The sequence below is a fragment of the Hyaena hyaena genome, unplaced genomic scaffold (assembly GCF_003009895.1).
Source record: "Hyaena hyaena isolate Hyena2069 unplaced genomic scaffold, ASM300989v1 scaffold_870, whole genome shotgun sequence".
In the NCBI taxonomy this organism is placed as follows: Eukaryota; Metazoa; Chordata; class Mammalia; order Carnivora; family Hyaenidae; genus Hyaena; species Hyaena hyaena.
This window is the reverse complement of record NW_024081505.1, coordinates 405,824-430,977: the sequence shown is the minus strand read 5'-3', so window position 1 is coordinate 430,977 and position 25,154 is coordinate 405,824. Positions and strand designations below refer to the sequence as shown.

General features: G+C 39.3%; 1 long non-coding RNA gene across 1 annotated transcript in view; it reads right to left on the bottom strand.

Moving 5' to 3' along the window:
* Positions 1-1,365: 1,365 nt before the first annotated feature.
* The window catches only part of LOC120222402, a 30,854-nt gene continuing 7,065 nt past the window's right edge, over positions 1,366-25,154 (bottom strand). Inside the window, exons 2-4 of the long non-coding RNA XR_005526031.1 lie at positions 14,485-14,570; positions 6,323-6,423; positions 1,366-1,417 (exon numbers count right to left, since the gene is read on the bottom strand). This is a non-coding gene — a long non-coding RNA (uncharacterized LOC120222402). The remainder of the gene's footprint in view (positions 1,418-6,322; positions 6,424-14,484; positions 14,571-25,154) is intronic.

Below are 25,154 nucleotides of genomic sequence, written 5' to 3'. Positions count from 1 at the left end.
ATTACACTTCATAATTTGTTGCAGTACAGTCACTGGGAGACAGAAGTGCTGAATTAATTGTACCATTTTTGTGACCTCTAGACTTGCTCCATTAAGACAAGTTAATTTCTCAACATGGGAAGATTCATTTTTTTGTACAGAATAATATTAGTAATAAACCCAGAGCATAAGTGAGCAGTGTGCACAAACGGCTGCTATCCAACAGCTATGTGATCACACCCTAGTTCCTCTTGAATGCAATTTATGTCAAATATGTTAACAGAGGATGTGATGGGTATTTGATTTGTTTTGGCTTTGTAAGGAAATAGCATGATTTCTCAAGGTTTTGGATATGTTTTTGTGATGAGGCAAAACTAATAAGTGGGAGTACTCACCAGAAGGGTCATTTATGGGGTCATTATGATGCATTTCTGGAAGATAGATTTCTCCACAGAGACACCTGGGGGCTCTCTTGTCTGAGGCTCTGCAGATCAAGAGGCCATTGGGCATGTGCTGTTGTTGAGGACATCTCTTCATCCATCCCTGAATATGTGGACAGCAGGTAGACAATATGCACCAAACCCTTGGGCTAATGCTTTGACCCCAATGTGTCTGTGAAGCAGGCAGGTCTGTGGCTTGGAAGTCTTGCAGGGAAGAAAGAGTATTTTAGCTGATGGTTTGAGCAAGAAGGTCGTTTCAGAGCATCATTCTGTTGCAGACTGAGAAGCTACCCATGCACTGGCCAGGTTCTGATCAAGCTCCATCTATTTCTCCACATACTGTTCAGGATGGGAAAGGTTCCCAGTAACCAAGGAGATGGACTTAGAACTAATCAAGACAAATATTCTACACTCTATAATTTCTGAGGGATTGACCAATTTTTCTTTATATGGTGTGCTATTTTTCAAAGCTAATACTAATTTATTTGGTTTTAATGTAAGTGAGGAATGGGGGGTGTGAAACTTGGAGCAAATCTAAATTATTCATGGCCTCTTTTAAGTCAGCTAGAACTAGTTTTTCAGATGCTGTCTACTGTTTAGATTTTTTCCATTGATGATCTTGAGTATGAATGCTGGTTGATTCTAGGACATCACACTGTGATAAAATTTATGTTATTCCTACTTATAAATTCTACTTAACTCTAAACAGTAAGGGTTAGTTTATGTCAACAAAATTATTGATGAAAATGATAAATCAGAAATAATGTAGCTTTAAAAGTGATTTAAACATACATTATCAAGGAATCAATCATTCAAGTGTTACTATATCAGACGTTTGTAAAACACTTGGGACAGGTTAGCAATCAGCATACTATTTTTTCTTATTTCCCCTGAAAAGTGGGGAAATTAAGCTAGATACCTGATACATGGCAAAAGTCTGACATTACCATAATCCAGAGGTTTCTAGGAATGGCATGTTGGCATCCAGCAATCACAGCCTACAGGGTGGAAAACACACAAATGTTTAGAGAGAGGAAAGAATGCTGGCAATAGGCATCCTCAGAATATACCCCAAGCCATTTAAATCCTAGATTTTAAAAATGGTCCCTTTTAGTGAACTGTGCTGGCTAAGAAATATCAGTACTCTTTTAAAACACAGAGTTCCATGTGTGATGAACAAATCTGCATGTAAGTACTCAAAAGCCAGAAGGAGCAGCACCTGGATGGCTTAGTCAGTTAAGCATCTGACTCTTGGTTTTGGCTCAGATCATGATCTCACGGTTTAAGCGCTATGTCGAGCCCCGTGTCAGGCTCCACACTGACAATGTGGAGCCTGCTTGGGATTCTCTTTTCCTCTCTCTCTGGCCCTCCCCCACTTGTACTCTCTCTCCTTCTCAAGATAAACATTTAATAAAAAATGTTTAAAGCCAAAAGGAAATATGGAGACACTCAATGTATTGCTAAACTTCTTTGATTGCCACAGCTCTTATGGGGAATTTTTAGGTCATGTGGTCAAAACTTAGGATGAAGTTAGTTTTTCTGTCATCTGGAATGAAATGGTTTATAAGGCAAATTAACAGCATGGAGATAAGATTTCAGATGAAAAATTTCACATTGACTAAGTATTTTTAAATACTCTTCAAACACATCAGAGGCAGTCATTTACATAAAAGAAATGATAAGCAAATTACATTTGAATGTCACTTCCTTGAAGGTTAAACTCCCCAAAACTCCAAGCACAAATGTATCCAAGAACCCAGAACTGAATGTGACCACATTCCTCACATTCTCCAATACCCAGACCAAGCCTCACCTCCTCCAAGACACTGTACACCTTGCTCCCAGGGAGCTGTTGGCTAACATGTGCTAAGCAGTCACTCACTTGGAGGTCACATGCTTACTTTCCTGGACTCCCTCTAGATTTCCTGGACTGGGAGCTCTGTTAGGTAAAGGACTGTGTCTTTTATTTCTCCGTCTAAATTTGTACTCTTAACATGGAGAAGGACTCAAAAATTATAAGAAGAGAAAAGCAAAGAGGATGAGAAAGAAGATAGAAAAGGAAGAGGAAGAGAAGGAGGTTGAAGAGGAGGAAGAGAAGGAAAGAAAAGTCCACACACAAAAAAGTAGAACCGCTTTCAGGTTATGTGAAAATGTAGTATCACATTATGGGAAAGTATGTGTCAATGTAGGGAGAGATAGAATAGAACAGGGACAGCAAACAAAAAACCTGTATGAAGAAGGTAGGTTCTTCTCTGTGCTTAGTGATTTAACACAGCAGCACAGACCACTTGGGGAAAACAACCCATATGGAGCACAACACTGAGTAGTTATTGGAAATAAAATATGAAGTGGGGGCTTAGTCATAAATGAATATGAGAACCTGGTTACTTAGATCTGGAGTATGAGGACTGGGCCCAGCCTCCTAACTGGAGCCAAGTTAATGGCACTAGCTGTCAGGCTTAAAGGACAGAAGCAATAAACCAAGGAGGTCACTATACTTACTTTTACTATCTATAAATCTTCAATTATTTTGATATTTGCTGAACTAATTTTTCTTGAAATGATAGTAAGTCCTGGAATTCTAATACAACTAGTATATTTAAAGATGGGAGGCAAAATGTTACTAGTTGGGTTTTCCAGAAACAGACACCTGAGATGGAGTTGAGGTATAAAATGTTTTTGAATCCAAATAAAGGGGATTCAAAGGGAGGAAGTGGGATTGGGCTGAAGGAGAAGTCAAACTGAAATGCAGCTCTAATGAAACCTTAGCCAACCCAGTGAAGAGATCTAGAACAAATAATGCTGGTCATTATTGCCCACGTCAAGTCAAAGAGGTTAAGTTTTATACCCCCCTTTTAGTCAATCATCAGGTGCAGGATGTCCCATAAAGTTTTGACCTGAGACAACATGGCTCTCTACCAAGAGAAATTTTACTTCTTCCTTTAAGATTTGAATGACTTATTTCTTTTTCTTGCCTGATTGCTCTGGCTAGGAATTCCACTACTATAAAGAGTAGGAGTTGTGAATGTGGGGAATTTTTGTCTTACTCCTAATCTTAGAGAAAAAGCTTTTAGCTTTTCACAATTGAGTATGACGTTACCTGTGGGCTTATCAAATATGGTCTTTATTATGTTGAGGTACATTCCTTCTATACCTAATTTGTTGAGAATTCCTATCGTGAAAGGATGTTGAATTTTGTCAAATGCATTTTCTGCATCTATGAAATGATCACGTGATTTTTATATTTCATTCTAGTAATGTGGTATATCACATTTATTGATTTGCAAATGTAAACTCTCCTCGCACCTCAGGGATAAATCCCATTTGATCATGGTGTAGGATTGTTCTGTTGCATCAGTGAGTTGCTACTGCCCTCTAGTGGTTTTAACATGATTGTTTTCCTCCAAAAAAGAGTAGCCCTTGGACTGATCACTTCCTGGGATATGACAATATTGTCTTCAGGTCTCCCAACCACGTGACCAATGAGCTTTATTGTCACATACCTTTGGGATGTCACAAGAAAAGTGCAAACAGTGGGTAGAGCATGAGACAAATATCTGGCTAACTTAAAATAGAACAAATAAATCTCACAATTGCCATCAAAACTTGATAATATAATAAATATATTAGTGACATTAAATAAGTTCAATTGGTGGATAGACTCTGTTCTTTGTAAGATTTCAGAATCTTCTTTGGCACATCCGAGCATCAGTCAAGACTTGAATTGGAAATAAAATAGTTTTCAACTTATCCTTACTTTATAGCAGCATCTATGTCATCCGTTTCCACAATCCTCACCACCTAGCACATGGTCTAATATTTAAGAGGCACTCAGTCAAGTTTTTTGAAATGGGCAAATGTGTCTACATAACTGCATATATCAAATGGCTCATTCCACAGACACAATATCAACCACTAATATTTAAGTATGTGGCTGTGTGCTTGGCACAGTTGTAAGCATTTACCATGCCTTCCTTATTCAATTTTCATGACAATTCTATGACATAGGTACAGTCATTATAATTTCCTCTTTACATATCAGGGAACCTGTGCAGGCTTCAAGCAGGATTGCATGACTCCCCACTTCAAGTTAGGCATGACCCTGTGACTGGCTTGGGAGAGTGAAATGTAAGGGAAAGTGACATGTCACGTCCAGGCATAAGGTGATCCCTTCCAAGGTGATCAAGGAAGGATGTGTCAAGATGAAGCTGCCATCAGCTTGGTCCTTGAGTAACCAATATAACAAATGCAATCAAGGTGCTAAGTTCTTTACATAGTTCGTCTCATTTAACTGTCAAAATATTGCAAGGTAGATATTATTATGCCTGTTTTATAGTTGGGCATGTAGCCTTGGAGATGTTGCAGTGTGACCTAGCCCCCAGCTGCAGAGTGGTAGAACCTGTAAAGTATATTCAGTCATCATTTATCACTTGTCTGTTATTAGCATGGGCTGTAGAGGAATGCACAAAACTAGTATTACATGTTCTTAATCAGGGATGTTGCCATTTTGCTTGGAAAGGCAAGTAAGATAAATAGCCACAAAAAAGGGAAGTTGGTGGTCTGTGATGGCCTGAATATTCAAAGAAGATTTTATGGGAGGGCTGGAGGGGTAATCAGCATTGGTGGGGAAAATGTATTTGTTTGTGGAACATGGAGAGGGCATCTCAAGCAGAGCTAACAGCATAAGAAAAATGATTAATGGCAGTACAAGAGAGCATTTTGGTAGGGAAAAGACCAGGGTGGCTACAGCACAAGGTTCAAGTTGAAATGGAACAGCAGTTAAAATCAGGCATGGCAAAGCCAAAAGAGGATGAGACATGAGTGTCTGGTGAAGGGTTTTATTCATTTATTCATTTGTTCATCTGACAAAGAATTTCTGAACACCTGCAATGCACCCAGCACATAATAGGCCTCCATTAGGAGGGGACCTGAGAGGTGGTAACTCAGTGCCCAGCCCCAGAGAAGAAGTTCACCGGCCTGAAGGTAGAAAGAACAAAGTGGCAACACTAAACTCAATTTTAAATCAAATATGTTAGCCCCTGTGTTACCTGTAGAGGTCCTTACACGCAGCTAAGCCGCCATCCCCATCCTCAAAGAAGGTGATTAGAGACTGAGCAGTTTACATCCTAAATGAATCCACTGCTGGGAAAAACTGTTTGAATCAACTTCATGCCATGAAACTAAGATGGTAATGTCTATCTGTAGGCCAGGTGAGGAAGAACCCCACCAAGGTGTGTGTCCCCATGCCCAAAACGGGACCAGAGACTTACTTCCCTGCCCACTAGTAGGTGCTTGGATGCAGTACCCAGGACTCAGCTTAGTGCCTGAGTTGGAACGGGCCTTCAGAGAGTGTCCCTGGAAATGAGGCTAATAACCGTATCTTTCATTTAACATCACTGTGCTATGCACTTTGCATTACCTCATTTAATTCTCACTGCACTGGGATGGTCATCTTCCAGATGTGAAGACTGAGGTTCTGAAAGGCTAAGTACCTTGTCCAAAATAAAACAGCTAGTGAGTGGTAAAGTAATTCTAAACTTAAGTCCTGAATCATAGTACCTGAAATTGAGCCTGTGCTGAAAACTCCCCATAGGTATGTATCCAGAAAAGAAATTGTTGAGGTGCCTGGGTGGCTTAGTCTGTTGAGCATTCAGCTTCAGCTCAGGTCATGATCTCGTGGTTCATGAGTTCAAGCCCCACATCAGGCTCTGTGCTGACAGCTCAGAGCCTGGAGCCTGCTTCAGATTCTGTGTCTTCCTCTCTCTGCCCTTCCCCCACTCACACTCTTGTGTATGTGTGTGTTTCTCTCTCAAAAATAAACCAAACATTAAAAAAAAAAAGGAAATAGTCTTTCCCCTGACAGATGCGAGGAAGCATTGAAAGTCTCAGAAGAACATCCTTACCTTACAGAGATGCAGACAGAGCACTTTTTAGGAGAGAAGTTTGAAAAATCAGCAAGTAGATGATGAGGAAGTGCTTCTCTCTGGTTTCGTGACTGAGAGCTCTGGAATGGAATTCAAAAATAACAGTCATGGAAGTGGGTAGTAGGAATTTACGTTGAGGACCTACTATGTGCCAGACATTCTAAGATAGTGGAATTAACTCCAGTATATTAGGAATCACAATCCATGTAAACTGATTATACTACCACATTTACCAATTAACTGATAGAAATTACAGTAATTTTTTTAACAGCAACATAAAGTAAAACCACAAGAAAGATGGAAAATAAGGGAATCAAAAAAGATATTACCATAAAGAAAATGAGGCAAGCAACATTCATTACATCAAAAACTGTTTGAAGATTAACAAAAGTAAGGAGGAATGACATAGTAATAAAAGGAAGATTACAACCAAAAAAATATATGATATTAAAGGCAGCAAATATGCACCTGACAGCATGGACTCTGCAGCAGGTTGTATTTTCCAGAGCTGGCTGCAAAAATATCTCCCATTCCACATGCCCTTTCACGGTATGAGCCTGCCACTCCTTATCAAGAGGTAGAGGCTGATTTCCCTACCCTTAAATCTGAGTTGGCTTTAGTCTCTAAGTTGTAACCAGTAAGACTCAACAGAAGTGATGCAATGAGACTTTTGAGGGTCAAAGTCAAAAGAAGCCTTGCAGCACCTTGTCTCTTGGAATGCATCCAAACACTCCCCCTTGAGGTGCTCCCTCTCAGAACCCAACTGAAGGCCATGCTGTGAGAAGGTTATGACTATGGAGCAACTATGTGTAGGTACCCCCAGACATTACCTGCAGCCTTTGAGTCACCCCTGCTCAGACTCTAGACATTGAGTGAAGAAGTCTTCAGATGATTCCAGCTCTCAGCCACTGGCGTCATCCACACCCACGTGCATCCTCACTACCGAGGCTCAACAGGTTGTGGAGCAGAGACAAGCCATCCCCAATGTTCCCTGTTCAGATTCCTGATGCAGAACCCAGGAGCATAATAAAAATGGTTGCTATGCTATGCCACTAAGCATGCTCTGTTTTACAGTGATAGACAACCAGAATAAGTTCAAAGAATAAATCAAGTAAAAATGAACTATATAGGCTCAATATGTATAAAGTTAAAAGTTATAAAACTTTTATAAAGTTTTTTATAAAACTACAACAAAAATTGAAAAATGTATAATCACAGTAGGAAATGTTAACAAAATTCTGTCAAAAAACAATAGATCAAGGTACACCTGGGTGGCTTAGTCAGTTAAGCGTCTGACTTTGGCTCAAGTCATGATCTCACAGTTCATGAGTTTGAGCCCCACATCCAGGATCTGTGCTGACAGCTCAGAGCCTGGAGGCTGCTTCATATTCTGTGTTTCCCTCTCTCTCTGCCCCTCCCCTGCTCAAGCTTGTTCTCTCTCTCTCTCTCTCTCTCTCAAAACTAAGTAAACATTAAAAAAAAAAAACAGTAGATCAAGCAAATTTAAAAAATTGTAAAAATAGAGGCATCTGGTGGCTCAGTCAGTTGAGTGTCCAACTTTGGCTCAGGTCATGATTTCACAGTTCATGGATTTGAGCCCCCATATCAGCTTTGTGCTGACAGTACAAAGCCTGCTTCAAATTCTCGGTCTTCCTCTTTCTCCCTCCCTCTCACCCGCTCACACAATCTCTCTAAAAAATAAAGATAAATAAACATTAAAAAATTTTTTAATTGTAAATAAAGAACCACCCAATTAACAATTTGATCTAACAGATAAAAAAAATTCTGTATCCACAAAATGAATAATACAGTCTCTTTACAAATCCAAAAGCAAAATTTATTTTTAAATTATTTTTAATTGACCTTAGTCTTATAGTAAGTAGCAAGAGAAGTCCCAAATAATTTCAAGGAATAAAAGCAACATAATGCAGATAACATTGCATGATATAACACAATTAGGAATGAATAACAAGATGATAAAATATAAAATAAAATTAAATGTATAAAATACATATGTATGTATATGTTTATAAATGTATCCATAAGTAATTTATTGTTTAAAGAGGGAACCACAATGGAAACTGGGAAATGTTTAAAACTAAAAACAATAAAGCCCTATCTGGAAAACTTGTAGAAAGATGGCAAATTAAAAACTTGAGATGCATTCTTTTTAATTACGGAAAAACTAAAATACAAGTACCTCTTGTATTGTACCTCTATATGCCCATTACCCAGCTTCAAGCATTATTAGCATTTAACCATCTTGATTATTTTGGAGCAAAATATATCCTCTCATTCCATCCACAAATCCTTCAGTCTGTATCTCTAAAAGATAAGCCTCTCTCTCTTTTAAGCAAACCACAATTCCATCGTCACACTAAAATAATAATTATTCCTTAGTTTTTGATATAGTTAGCTAGTTTGAAACATGATTCTAAGCAAGATCCTTATATTTGGTCCATATGTTATATGACATTTACATGTCTTTTCGGTATCTTAATCTATAAATTCAAACTCTCTCTCTCTCTCTCTCTCTCTCTCTCCCCCCCCCCCCTTCTTGCTAATTATTTCTTGATGAAGCCTAATGTTGTTCTTGCAGAATTTCCCAGTCTGGATTTTATTGATTCTCTTTCCATGGGGTCATTTAACATATTCCTTGTTTCTCTGTATTTCCTATAAACTATTAGTTACATGTTGTGATCTAATTAGATCAAGGTTTGAGTTGGGGGCAAAAATACATCCTGGGTGGAGATGGGTACTCCCAGTGATTCAACTCAAAAGACTTTAGAAACCACTGGGGATCATTGCCCACCTCTGTTTGATCACTAAGGTCTGCAAAGTGATGATCTCCTCTGTGATGATATCACTCTTTATTAACTAAAAGTATTCTAAAAAAAGCTTTCCTTCATCAACTATTTAGGTACCCTGAGGTATAGTTTGTATAGGAAAGACAGGCTAAACACTGATATTTTCCCTTTTTAAAGAATTTTCAGAGTAATGAGTTGATATGCTAACATCAAAGATTACTGTGAAGGATGTTTTTAGCATCATTATGAGTTCATGGATTTTAATATACATGATGTATTTCAATCCACTGCAGATATTATTCTTTTTGATGGTCATATTGTCCCATCGTTGTCCAGCAGGAATAAACCCCTTTAATTAGGCTTCAGGGTCCTATTGTTATGACCCTGGTAGTCTTTGATAGCTTCTTTGTTATCTATTGTGACAGATGTTCCAGGCTAATTTTGTACATTTTCTGCCCCAGATCTGGACTCAGCCATTCTTCAAGAAGCCCTGATTCCTTTCAGTAGGAATGATATTTAGAAAAATGCATTTTTTAATGGACAGATTGGAAATAAATTAGTTATGTGGTTATTTCAAGAAGCTAGAAGCAAAAATTGCTTTTGAAAAAAATGTAAGAAACTAGTAAAGTTAAGGGCAGAAATTAGGAACTAAAAGATGGCTTCTTGAAAAAACTAATCAAATTCATTTAATAATAATAACATAGACCAACTTTTAACCACAACCTTAACCAGACTGAGCAAGAATGAAAAGGCAGAAATAAGCAATATTGTGGGGGGGAGGGGGGGAAGCTATCTCTACAATGGACCAAAAATTATAATTGAATATTACAAATAATTCAATTCAATGTACTGGTAAACATATATTAGGAAAGTTCATATAAAAGTCTCAAAAAAATTGAAGAATAGGAAGCCTGAATAAACCAAAAATTATGAGAGAAACAGAATTGGAAATCGAAAGGCTCTTCCTTACTCCCAAAACCCAGAGCCAGCGGTGTTTGGTCCCAGTGTTAAGAAATGTGTGAAGTGAGGGGCGCCTGGGTGGCTCAGTTGATTGAGCATCCAACTTCGACTCAGGTTATGACCTCACAGTTCGTGGGTTCAGCCCCACATCGGGCTCTGTGCTGACAGCTTAGAGCCTGGAGCCTGCTTCGGATTCTGTGTCTCCCTTTCTCTCTCTGCCCCTCTCCTGCTTGTACTCTGTTTCTCTCTGTCTCCGAAATAAATAAATGTTAGAAGAAGAAGAAGAAGAAGAAGAAGAAGAAGAAAAGAAATGTGTGTAGCGAGACTTTAACTTGTCTGTTACCATATTCCCAGTGATTAGAAGAGGGCTTGGCAGATGGTGAGTATTCAAAAATGCATGGTATATAAACAATCTTCCTCAGACAGAAACTATCTCACAGAATGGAAAAAACATAGAATGATGGAAACTGCTGGAGAGCCAGGTAAGTATACTCTCAGTATAAAGGAAGGAGAGATTATAGATCAATCTCACTTATAAAACTAAATGGAAAACTCTTAGGTAAAATAGCATTAAATTGAATACAACAGTATATTATGATAAGATAGGGTATATCCCAAGGATGCAAAGGAATCTGTTAAAAGGATATGCCACAATATCAGATTAAATGAAAAACTATGTGATCATCTCAATAAATGCAAAAAAGATTTGATGGCATTCAACACTTATTTAGGGTTTAAAGTTACCCTTATTTCTAATGAAATAGAAACAGAAAATAATTTCTTTAATCTGAGACAGAGCATTTATCAAAACCTAAAACAAAGAATATTCTTAATGGACAAACATTAGAGGTTGGTCCCTTTCAAATCAAGAACAAGGCACCAACACTTATATCATTGCTTCTATCCACAACGTATTGAATATTAGCAGTTCAATTCTAACACAAGCATAAGAACTGAGAAGAGGAAACAAAGCTGTCTTTATTTGCAAATAAGAGAATTCATCAAGTTTGCTAGAGACAAGATTTGTATATAAAAATCAATTGAAACTCCATGCAACAGTAATAATCAAATAGAAAAGATAATAGGAAAAGATTCCATTCATGATACGAAAATATTAAACTCCATAAGGAATTTCTGAATAAGTAGAAGTGCTTTTTGGCAAAATACAGTTATAAAGTATTATCGAGGTACATGAAAGGAGAGACCTGAATAAACAGAGATACTCCACTTTCATAGACAGGAAGACTTAATCTCATAAAAATGTCAAGTCTTCTCCAAAGTAACCTATAAATTTAATGTAATTCCAATCAATAGCCCTACAGGGGCTTTATTTATGGAATGTGACAAGCTCGTCCTTAAATTCACCTGGAAGAGTAAAGGGCCAGAAAAATCAATGACTTTTGAAGAAGAGGAACAAGGTGGGTGGGCGGGGAGAGGTGGGCCTGTGGGATGCCACAGGGGCAAAGGAGGACGAGATAGCAGATTTGCCATAAAGGCATTATAATTAAGGAAGAGTGGTGTTGGTGCCAAGATGGACAAGTAAACCCAACTCTGCCAGTTATTAGCTATATCAGCAAAATTCTTACCTCTCTGAACAACCTCTTTAATCCCATCTGGAAATTTAGCTTTATAAAATCTGTATCAGAAGTATGTTATACAAACTACATAACATGTAAAGTGGTCAGTTCAGTAGGAAACAGTGGGGACGTAATAAAGTGTATTTAGATATACATCAGGAACCCAAAATAGTAAGCCAGCTATAACAAAATGTTAATTGGGACATGTTCTGGTTTCTTCTAGTCTTTGGGACCCTCTTTGCTCTACTGCTAAGCCTTGTGTCCTGTGTTTAAAAAAAAAAAAAAAAATCTACAGGTTCCTAAGCCAGCTACTCACTTGCTACAAGGTCTTGACCATCATTTTGCTTCCGATGCTGGTTGGCACCAAGCACAACTCTTCATTCTCCCCTGAATCTAGACATTCTCAGAGGTTTCTTTGCCCTGGGCACAAAAACACAGGGCTCAGTAAAATTCTTGGTCCTTTCCCAGGACCCAGAAGATAGCCTTCACAAGCAGGGATCACACAGCCCATCTTCCTTGCAGCTATGGGTCAATAAAATGCTCTGGGTAATAGAGAAATTGCCATCTTACTTTAACTACAAATAGCTTTTGTAATACTAGAAGGTATTGCATTAAATTCTTAACAGTGGTCAGAAGTAATTTGACTTGATTTTTCTCCTTTTGCTTGCGTGTATTTCCCAAATTTTCTATTGGTTGCAATTAACATATTATTTTATAAGCTAAAAATCTAAGATACTTTAGAGGTATCAACAATATCAGATTATATATATATATATATATATATTTTTTTTTTTAAGGGAAAAAAGATATTGCAGCAGTACATCTTTCCCTTGCAGGGAGGGGCCATCAGTTTTGTCTGAGTTTCTTAAGCAAGATCTGGTCCACAGACCAGGCCCCAGGTTTCATCACTGCCATTGCCTTCCATTTCTTGAGATAATTTTCTTCAACAGAGTCAGAAATAGGTCAGAGAAACCAGGACTTTATTACTAAGGAACAAGAATTGTAAATGATTTCTTTTAATTATGTGAGTTGAAAACTTATTACATGAGACATGAGGGCCTTGAAGAGCACAAAATAAAACTGAGGTTATTAACTCAGGATATCCAGTAAAAATGGAGGCCAACATGAGCCAGTATTTGGGTAAAAACTTAACACTTCCCACTGCCACTCTGAGGCCCAAAATTGCTTTTTATGGCTCTCCTTGTCACTTAAGGCAGTAAGCAGGGCTCAGTGAAACCATCTGGCTAGAACTTCTAACCCCAGAGGTTCTTTCCCTCCCCCACCCCAATGTTTACTTTTGAGAGATAGCGAGTGAAACGGAGACAGGGTATCTGAAGCAGGCTCCACACTGACAGCAGAGAGCCCGACACAGGGCTTGAACCCACAAACCGCAAAAAATCATGACCTTTACCAAAGTCCCATGCTTAACTGACTGAGCCACCCAGGCACCCTAGACACTGGAGGATCTGAACCCTTTTTCCACCACCACACACATGTGAGTCATACTCCAAGAATACACTCTGATTTCAGGGCATCTTGGGTGGGTCAGTCAGTTAAGCATCAGACTCTTAGTTTCAGCTCAGGTCATGATCTCACGGTTAGTGGGTTCAAGCCCTGTGTGGAGCTCTGTGCTGACAGCGCAGAGGCTGCTTGGGATTCTCTCTCTCATCTCTTTTTGCTCCTCCCCTACTTGCACTGTTGCCGTCTCCCTCAAAATAAATAAATGAACTTAAAAAAAAAAAAAGAGTATGTTCTGACTCCATAATTAGAAGCAGCAGCAAGATAAAATAAGCTGAAGCAATTCCTTCTTCTCTCTCTCAAGAAAGCACATAAAAAGGCAAATAAGATACATTTTAAAGGGAAAACCCTGAAACTGCTCTAATTTTCAAATGAATTCAATTGCTCAAAACTTCACACTTTTCTTAGGGTAACCATTACTGTGGTAAGAGCAGAGCTGAGCACTGCTCTAACTATACAGCTGTAGGCGTCCGCTCTTCCAGCCACATGACCTGGGGACATTGGGCTGGTAAGAAGCACCTCTCTTCCCCACAGACCCAAATTTCCAGGAAGCATCTCTCTCTCCCTACACCCATGGTTGAGCTGGTCACTGCCAGCAGCCACCACACATTTTTGTATTGCCTGGTAACCCTCATCACGATGTCTCCATTTCATGAAACTGTTTCTAAAGGCTGGAGATCAAAATCCCGTCCAGGTGGAGTTTAGGGTTTCCCGGTAAAAGAGGAAACAGGAATCTTTTGGTTCAGTGGCACTTTTAAAAAGAAGTTTAACTGAAGTCTGAAATGTTGCATAAATGGAAGATACAAGTTTTAATTGAAAAATAATTATAACCACTTAATCATTTTTAAATGAGGGCTATAATTGCAGTCAGCGCACAATAGCCACATACAGACATAGAGATTTCCGCAATAAAGCAGGGATGGTACAGCTTGATTTGCTAATAGCACTTCCACTTCTCCTCCCTTTTGTCTCAAAGATTAATTCAGGCAAGGGCTATTAGTGCTGTTAATTGGTTCTGCAATTTAGACCTTGTGCCTGTGAATGAATGACTGATGTGGTCGCTCAGCCAATAAATGGGAGCACTCCGTCAATGCTCCCCATTGTCCGGCGAGGCATCGTCCAGGCTGCCCAGCCTCCATCCTGCCAGCCCATGGGAACGAACAAAAGGCCCAGTGCCTCTTCTAGGTCACAGCTTCAGCGGGACCAGAGATAGGTCAACAAGATGCCTTTGAAATGAGGCTGACTTAGTGAAGCTGATGGATATTCAACTAGCGCTCACCAGAAAGAAGACAGTTTGCTGTTTTGAGCTCCCCTCTCACTCTGGTATGAGGCTGGAAGGAACAGGAGGCCCAGTTGTTCTGACGCCTGGCAAAAGAAAACACCAACTGTACCATTAGCTTGAAGATAAATATACCCCAGAGCTTAGGGAGAAAACATTCTTTAATTGCCGCAGTGCTTTCCTGGCATGGGCACCACACCCCCAGGCAGGCTCTGGAGAGTATCTGCCCGAGGAGGGACCATACTGATTGTGCCTCTCCCTGAGGACTTTGGAGATAATTGCAAGTTGAAACACCAAAAAAGAGGTGTCCTGATTGAAGACTCACTCAGCAGCAGTCATTTGCCAAGCCACATTGGATTTCACTATTGAGAAAAACTTCCATGCGCTACAAGAGAGCCCCTTCTCTACAGCTGCAGGCCCACCCTCCTGGTCACAGATATTCAGATCAATGCTTTTCAGAAAGAAGACTTTGACAGTCAATGGCCTACCTCCCTTTGCGCTCCCTGAAACAGCCCAAGGCCAGAAAGCGCCAAAGCAGAGGAGAGAGTGGAATACCCTGAATGAGGGGAGGGAACTGAGGAGGAAAGGGATGTCTATGATCCACTTGCCACTGAGCATGGAGATCTGTAAAATTCTGTGCAGATTGAGTACTGGGGATAATTAGGTGTGCTTCTGCCCGATGCATGGGAGGAGGGGAGCATCCATGTTCAGTTTGGATCCCATTCCCAAAGTGAATCTCTTCTCCAAAATAAAAATTTTAAATCTCTTTCATCCATGCCACAGAAAGTGCACCATGTGTGGGGCACCTGAGTGACTCAGTTGGTTAAGCGTCTGACTCTTTGTTTCAGCTCAGGTCAAGATCCCCTGGTTTTGTGAGTTCAAGCCCCACATCTGGCTCTGCACTGGCAGTACAGAGCCTGCTTGGGATTCTCTGTCTCCCTTTCTCTCTGTCCCTCCCCCTCTCGCACTGTCTCTCTCAAATAAATAAACTTAAAAAAAATTTTTTTTAAAGTGCACCATGTGGGAAGAAGATCCAGGCCTCCTCTGAAATGAGAGAGAAGAACACCACAGCCCCCAGGAAAGCTGTTTCTGGAATAACATGTTACTGAGTACAAATTTCCAGCCACAAGCTCAGATGTTTAAGAAAACAAGTTTGTCAGTTCTTTAATAACTGAGCATAATTTTTACTTCAAGCCAAATTTCCCTCAAGGACAGAAGTTTAGATCTTCTTCCTGTATTTTCCTGAAGGTTGAATGCAAACTTGGGAGCTTATCTGGTACCAGAGCATCAGAGATGTACCATCTGTAGTGAATTTAAAAGCAATAATAAAATCTATTCAAAAGCAGCCTTTTTTTTTTTTTTAGGACTATCATGTCACAATTCTATATAATGTTAATGAAAAATTCCTCCTCCCTAAAAATGTTTTTTGTTGGTTTAATGTTTAAACAATCACTGTGGTCACTCTTGAGTGTTAACAATATATACATGGGCTTCCAATTAGCACATTTTTATGACTCCACTTTCAATAGACATTTTCTACATAGAAGTTAATTCAGAGAGCACGCATGGATTCAGCTCCTGCACTGTATTTTGCAAAACATACTGAAGGGATGGAAAATTCCGAGCTTTACTCTTATGATTATACTAGGCCCCTACGCTAAATGGAAACATGATGGAAAGAGCTGGAAATGTCTGCCAGCAACAGGTACCACCATCACTCCTCATGTAAGGATGTGCGTGGGCACACCAAGAGCTGCTGAGGCACAAAGGAACCCCAAATACCTAGGCTCTGCCAACAGTCTGGAAACAGTAGTGTGAGTCACTATCCCAGATGAAGATGTTCAACAGAGACCATTGAAATTGATCACAGAACCCATCGGTATGTGCTTAATAACATTTATATTTAACAGTCTAGTAAAAATTTGAGTTTAGTCTCATTAACAAACTCCATTTTAGTCTTTCTAAACATCTCTGAAGATTGTTTCAAACAGATTGGGACTGCCTGACTTCCAGAATCAATGAGTGGGTTCCACAGCGAGGTGAACCAGGAGAGCAGCACCTGACCCCACTAAAGGTCCTGTTAACAACCTTATTCTGTCTGAATGAGTGTCACACTGTGCTCATACTCTTCTTGAAAAACAAAAACAAAAGGGCATCTGGGTGGGTCAGTCTGTTAAGCCACTGATTTAGGCTCAGGTCATGATCTCACAGTTCGTGAGTTTGAGCCCCACATCAGGCTCTGTGCAAACAGCTCAGGGCACCTGGGTGGCTCAATTAGTTAAGCATCTGACTTTGACTCAGGTCATGATCTCACCATCTGTGAGTTCGAGCCTTGCATCTGGCTCTCTGCTGACAGTTCAGAGCCTGGTGCTTGCTTGGGATTCTCTGTCTCTCTCCCCCTCCCCTGCTCATGTTCTCTCTCTCTCTCTCAACAACAAATGTAAAAAAGAATTTAAAAAGCAAACACCACAAAACCTCGAGTTACACAGAAGATAAGAATCTGAAAAGTACTCTAATTTGAAAAAGTAATTGGAGGCATTAATCTCATATATAATTGGGGGCAAGGTAAAGACCTCTACCCACTGATTTGACATGAATTTCACTAAAAGAAGATATTAAAACACAACCTTGTAATGGAATTATTAACCTGATAAAAATTTTACTCGTCACTATGAATAAGCAAATCAAAGGAGAAGAAATAAAAATGTCCACAAATACAGGAAAAGTTACTCTCATTGGCGGACAATAATCAAAGCATCGCAGGTTAAAATGGGACATCACTTCCATCTATTCTTTATTGAAAGTAATAAAAATATTGATAATCCTCAGTTTTCAAAAATATAGAAAATTGTCATCTAAACATAGTATTTTTAATAAGTATATAAACTAATTTAACTTTTTAAAAAATGTTTATTTATTTTTGAAAAAGAGAGTGCACCTGGGGAAGAGGCAAGAGAGAGGGAGACGGAGGATCAGAAGCAAGCTCTCCACCAACAGCAGAGAGCTCAGTCAGGGCTCGAACTCACAAACTGTGAGATCGTGACCTGGCTTAACCGACTGAGCCACCCCATATGCCCGTGATCCAACTTTTTGAGAGAATATGATCAGACTTTTAAATGTGCTTTTTTAATGTTTACACTACATATTTCACTTCAAGGTGTTTATCCTAAGGAAATAATGAAACAAGTGGGAAAAGATTAATGTTCTAAGATATCAGTATCATTGTTCTTTATAATAAAAACCATTGGAAACTGAACAGATATTGATATGGAATTAATTAAATTAATTATAATATGATCACATGATGGAATTCTATGCAGTCTTTTAAAAGATTGAGGAAAATTTTGATGTAATGGCATAAAAAATAGTCCATAATATATTAAATTAAAAATAAAAGGGTTACAGAATACTGGATGTGACCAGTATGTTGAATACGCACCACTGTTGACATAATAATAATGCAAATTTATTTTGGGTCTTTTCTCGTCACTGTAAAATGTGGTTAGTGGGTGTAACTTTCCTCTGTAACTAGATGGTAACTCTAGAAGGCCCAGAATTTTCCTGTTCACTCTTAGTTAGACAAACCTACAATCACTTTTTAAAAATGTATTTATTTATTTTGAGAGAGAGAGAGAGAGAGAATGCAAGTAGGGGAGGGGCAGAGGGAGAGAATCCCAAGCAGGCTCTGTGCCAACAACGCTGAGCTGTACACGGGCTCTCTCTCGAACCATAAGATCATGACCTGAGCTGAAACCAAGAGTCAGACACTTAACCAACTGAGCCACGCAGGTTCCCCAAACCTACAATCACTTTAAGTTATAATTGCTGTCTCATTCCAATGGTTGGTCCATGATATTAATCAAAACTCCAAGCCTGATTTATTGTCATTTATATATGATACCTATTAAGATAATAGTCATTTGTCTTTTAGCTTTGCTTTTGATGTTTTGCTCTAAAGCAAGTGTGTCTCAGGTCAGGAGCCTATGATTGAAAAGGAGTTTGGTATTGTCCTCTTTGCTCTTCCCCACATAGAACTCCTTTCCACTCCCCTCTGGCACCCATCCTTTCCCAAGAAGAACTGTCAGCTAAGTCTGCTTCCTTGGGGTGGGATGGGAGGATGAGTGAGGGGATAGGGAAGGCCTTATTTGAACTGGTCCAGTGGTAAACTCACTGCTCAGTCAAACACATTGAATCAGAAATAATAGAGCAACTGGACACTGAAGAGAATCTAATCTGAAGCCCAACGGAAGTGTGGGGCTGTTGGTTTAACTGGCCCAGCTTTGACAGAGGAGGGACGGAGAGAAAAAGGAGCAAAGGAAAGCCCAAATAGCAGGAAAGGAATGAACAGCAATTGGGATATGAGAAAGAATGGCCTGTGCTAGAAACAGTGGGTAGCCCAGGAAATTAGGAAAGAGGGAGCATAGAGAGAGGGTGAGGAGGAGAGAGACGATAACTACCCAGCCCTTACTCTGCCTTATATCTATCACCACCTCCTGAGCAGGCTGTCTTACTTGTCCTGTAACAAATGGCATCAGTGAGGCTCAGACAAGTTGAGTCAACAGCACAGCCTAGCACAGCAAGAAGTGAAGCCCAGGACTCCTGATTCCAAATCCCCTGTTCCTTCCGCATGTCGATGGTTCTCAAACAACCCAAAACACCAGTATCTGGCTGGCGGTTTTAAAATTCATAACCCATAATCCCTGGCTTCATCCCAGATCTACAGAATCAGAATCTCTGGGAGAGAAGATTAAAAAATAGGATATATTCATAAGCTCCTTAGGTGACCCCATGGTGGTGCTGCCGAGTTGGGGAACTAATATATTAGGTGCATCACATTACATCCAATATGTATCTGGGGGTTGGGGGGATGAACCATTATTTCCTGAGCACCTGCTTTGCTTTACTTTGAAATGAGCATCTCCTGGGCACTGCTTTAAGTGTATGATTGCAAATTGTCCTTCTTTGACAAGATGATGAGATTGGGATGATCTCAAATTAGTGAGGGGATGACAGCAGTTATGTGACATGTTGAAAGAGCTCTTAACCAGTGAGTAGCAGCAGACCTAGGGCCTGACCTCAATGTGTGGGACCCCTGGTTCCCAGTCTTTGTACCTCACCACGCTGCTATGGTGGGGAAGACCTTACATTGGTGGAAGCAAGGAGGAGACATGCTGCAGATGAAAGGGATACTTATGGAGCAACTTAACAGAGGGATCTGCGGTAGTGACTCAGACTGGGGGAACCTTAGCTGGAAAAGAGAGTGGTATGAAAACTGAAGAACAGGTCCAGGCACTGTGCCTGTGGATCCGCCCAGCATTTCTCAAGTCCCCTGCCTGATGAAGACCAGGAGGCTTTGAGAAGCCTCTTATTCCAAGAGACTGGCTCCCTCTTGTGGCAGCTGCTGCTCATTACTGAATAATTTGGGACGAGGCAGAGCCTGTTAGAGCCCAGGTGGGGATCTGACTGCACATCAGAATAACTGGGAAGCTATTAAAACATACCTATGCCCCAGGCCAGTGAAATAAGAATATCTGGGGAGATCTAGATCTACCCTGTCCAACATAGTAGCCACTACCCACATGCAGCTACTGAGCACTTGAAATGAGGCTAGTTTGGACTCAGATATAAGTGTAAAATACATGCTAGATTTCAAACACTTAGAACAAAAAAGAAAACGTGAAATATCTCAATAATACTACATTAATTATATGCTAAAATAATAGTTTTTGATATATTGGGCTAAATAAAGTATGTTATTTAAATTAACTCACTTAAAAAAGTTTTTTAATGTTTATTTTTGAGAGAGAGAGAGACAGAGTGTGAGCAGGGGAGGTGCAGGGAGAGATGGAGACACAGAATCTGAAGCAGTCTCCAGGATCTGAGCTGTCAGCACAGTTCTCACACGGCCCACTCAAAAGCCCTCTGGATTTCCTGCTGTTAGTCATCACCCCCTAGTCAATTACATTCTCTACAGTCAACCAGAGTAACCCTCTAAGATGCAAATATGGTCGTGTCCCTCCCCTGCTTAAACTTTTCATTGGCTTGCCTTTGCCCTTGGGTTGGAGTCTAAAATTCCTAATGAGACTTTCAGACCTTCCATGGCCTACAAGGCCTCCAGGTCCTGGCTTCTGCCCAACTCCCCAGCCCATCTCTCACTGTTGACCCCACCTCACTCTATGCTGTATCCATGCCAAACCTCGGTTAGCACCTAGTCCTCACCATACTTCTTCTTCATCGCCAGCCTTTGTACAAAGTGCCCTCTAGGATTCTTTCCACCCTTCTGTGGCTCACTTCCAATCATCCTGTAGGTCTTTATTAGTTGTCACTTCCTTCAGGAAGTTCCCATAACTACAGAAGTTAAAAAAAAAATTCTCTGGAATATCACTCTGTACTTTATTTACTTTGTATTTATGGTTACTTCTTTTTTTTTTAATTTTTAATGTTTTTATTTTATTTCTAGGAGAGAGAGAGAGAGACAGTGTGAGCAGGGGAGGGTCAGAGAGAGAGGGAGTCACAGACTGAAACAGGCTCCAGGCTCTGAGCTGGCTGTCAGCACAGAGCCCGACGCGGGGCTTGAACCACGAACCGCGAGATCATGACCTAAGCGAAAGTCGGACGCTTAACCACTAAGCCACCCAGGCGCCCCGTATTTATGGTTACTTCTTAATTTTCTGTTTCCTGCTCCTAGACTGTGAGCTCTCTGATGTCCAAGACTATGTCTGTGTGATTCACCATTGAATCCCTGGCACCTCACAGAATTATTAGGATGGTTACTAATTTTTTTTAATAAGTGAATGCTTTAATAAACACATAAATTGCACATAAATTATACCTGAACTCTCAGTGCTTCAGTTTCTGCATTTGCAAAGTTAGGATATTTCAGTTCCTATATCCTAGAGTTGTTACAAAAATTAAATTAGGCAATACTTCTAAAGTGGTTATAATCATGCCTGGTACAGTGTAATAGCTCAATAAATGTCAGTGGTCACGATTATTATTTCTCCATATAGGGATGAACTGTATGAGTTAGTATTGTGGAAACTGAGGAAGCAGATCCTAACCCTGGGTGTAGATGGTACGAAACAGGAACAGCTGGGCCATGAGACCCCAGAGGCCAAGTCGATGAGAACAGAAGACTCCCAGAAAATCATAGAACTCTCAGGCAGGGCTTTGGTGACCCATGAGCTATAGAATGAGTAGTAAAGCTGGTCTTATTTAGATCTCAAGAAGCTGAATGTTTTGGGTACCACAGCATATACACACACCTGCGTATCCATACCCAGGAGAACAAGCCTTTAGGCAAAAAAAACAGTTTCATTTGAAACTGAGAAAAAACTTTTTCTTTTTACTCCATTCACTTCTCCAAAAAAAATATATGTATATATTTTATTTTGTACCAATATATACATACATATTTGTGTGTGTGTGTGTGTGTGTATATATATATATATATATATAATTGTGTCTGCAGACATATATATATCTAAAACAATGTGTCTTAGCCATCAGGATACTTGGATTCTCAATTCACAAACATTTCTGTTATGGTTGGTGGTGACGCCACATGTTCCCCAATAATAAAAGAGTAAGTAATTTACATGTGTGTAGCTATGGTGTTAATTCCCGTAGTGCCCAGAACAAAATACCACCTTCCTCAAGAGAGTATTAGAGCCCCCATCTCTCATGAAATAGAAAATGGCTTACAGCTTAAATCCCAGATTTTTCAACTTCTATCCTCAAGTTTTCAAAAACCAGAAGTTTTGCTTTCTCAAAAATCATATCACATACTAAAAGTACATGTTGCAAATAACCTAATCTTCAACAGTGGGGGAAAAGATTAAACAGAAATGATACCTCCACATAATTGGATATTAAAATGTATGCTTGCAGTGAATTTTTGACGAAGTAAGATGTAGTTTTTATAAATACAAAGCTAAATTAAAAGCTAGATAAAAACTGACTGTAGTATGATCTCAACTATGTAAAAAAAAATGTACTCAAGGAAGGAAGAAGACGAGAAGGAAATAAAGCCATGGTACTTCTGAGAGACAGAATCATGTTTTATCATTTTATTCTCTATCCTTACATTTCTTGGATTAAAAATTTTTTTTGCTTTTTTTAAAAAAAATGTGTTGGAATTTTTTTTTAGAGCGGTTATAGGTTCACAGAAAATTGAGGGGAAAGAAAGAGATTTCCCATATGCCCACTGCCTCTACACATGCACAGCCTTCCCATTATCAACATCCCCACTAGGGTGTACATTTGTTACAAACAGTATACCTACATTGACACCTCATGATGTTGTACTTTCTATGGGTTTAGACATGTGTCCACCATTATAGTATCATAAAGAGTACTTTCACTGCCCTAAAAATTCTATGCTCCACTAATTTATCCCTCTTTGGGATCTTTAAACTTTTTTATTCTTTAACATTTTCTACCATTTTATGTTACTTTTATAATGAGAAAAAGCCCAAGTACTGTCATTTAAAGAAAGGAAGGTAAATGCAGCTTGAAGCATTCATTTTCCCCTTGACTCAGAGACTCTGGGTGTCTGTTCAGCTCCCCTGAACAAAAGCACCCGAAAGTGAACATGCAGTTTGTGTGCCGAGTATCAGGAGGAGTCAGGGAGGCTTGAGGGCCTACACAGTCAAATAGAAACCAGCTGCCCCCACCTTGTTTGCTCTGTTGCCTCATTCTCTTCCTGAGAGCAGGAGACAGAAAGTCCCACAGCTTCCTGATTCTGAGTGTCGGCTCAGATAAGGTGTGAGCTGGTAGGTAAATGAAAACTTCTGTGATCATCACCGCAACCACTTCCCATATAGGGAGTTATTGCATACATTAACTAAAGGTGATTTCATTTTGTATTTAAAAATTTTTTTATTTCCAATATCGAAAGTCAGGAGGAAAAAAATCCTCCCCAGTTGATGTACTGTAAAGCGTTCCACACAAACGCTTTAGTTTGGAAAATAGTCACTACATAGGACTTCCGGGAGCGTTCTGAAGCCACACGGCACTCCCTTTTTTCAGCCCAACAGACAAAAGCTTCCCAGGAGGACTAGCAGTGTATATTCTTTTAGCATACCTCAACTCTCCAAAGTAAGATTTCGATTTCAAATTCTTAAACGATTTCTCACATCACCGTATTCTGTCGGTCGTCTATTCACTTTCTTAAAGATGTCTTCTGACGCACAAAATTTTAATCTTGATGTAAGTCAAATTCCTCTGCTTTCTTTTGTTGTTTGTGTTTTGGATGTCATATCTAAGAAACCACTGCCTACTCCAAGATCGTGAAGATTTGTTTCTTATGTTTTATTCTAAGAATTTCATAGTTTCAGTTCTTACATTTAGTTCTTGGATCCATTTTGAGTTAATGTTTGTAGATGGCGAAGAGTAGAATTCCAGCCTTGTGCTCTTGCATATGGATACACGGTCATCCAAAACCATTTACTGAATAGACTCCTCTTTCTCCTGTTGAATGGTCTTGGCACCCCTGTCTGAAATCAGTTGACTATAATGTGAGCGTTTATGGGACTCTCAGTCCCATTCTATTGATCTATACATCTATCCTTATGCCTGTACCATACTATTAATAAGATTTACAGTAAGTTTTGAAGTTGAAAAGTGTGAGCCCTCCAATTTTGTTCTTTTCCAAGATTTTTTGGTTATTCCAGGTCTTTTGGATTTCCATATGAAGTTTAGGATAAACTTACCATTTCTACAACGAAGTTTGCTGGAACTTTTATAGCTATTGCAGTGAATCTAAAGGTGAATTTGAGGAATATTGCCATCTCAATAACAATATTAAGTCTTCCCATTTATTTCAGTCTCCTTTCATTTCTTTCAGTAATGTTTTATAGTTTCCAGAATATAAGTTTTATACTTCTCTCATTAAATTAATTCCTAAATATTTTGCTCTTATGGATGCTATTTTCAATGGAATTATTTTCTTAATGTCATTTTCAGAGTTTTCATCGCAAGAATATACAAATGAAATTAATTTTTGTATACTGGACCTTATATTCAGCCACCTGCTTAACTCATTATTAGCTCTATTAGTTTTTTTCATAGATTTAGTATTATTAGTATTTTCTGTATATAAGATCATGTCATCTGCAGATGGAAATAGTTTTACTTCTTCCTTTTCAATCTCAATGTCTTTTATTTCAGATTCTTGCCTAACTGCCCTGGGTAGATCCTCCACTACAATGTTGAATAATCAGGAAAGTAGGTAGACATCCTTGTCTTGTTCCTGATCCTAAAGCATTCAGTCTTTCACCATTAGACAGTATGTCAATTTTGGGTTTTTGTGGATTCCCCCTATTAGATTTAGGACATTCGGAGTCATATTTTTACTTTCTAAAGAATTCCTTTAGAATATTCTTTGTAACACATCTGCTGATGCAGAACTCACTCGTTTTTTTAAAATGTTTTTTTCTTTATCTTCATTCTTGAAAGATGCAATTGCCAAATATACATAAAATTATAGGTCAGCAGCTATTTCCTTTTAGCACCTTGAGATTCCACTGTCTTCCGTCTTCCATTGTTGCTGTCAGTCTACCTGCCACTCCGTTGAAAGTAATATCTTTTTCGCTGGCTGCTAGTCAAAGTTCTCCTTATCTTTGAATTTCAGCAATGTCATGATGTGTCTAGCACTATATTTCTTTTAT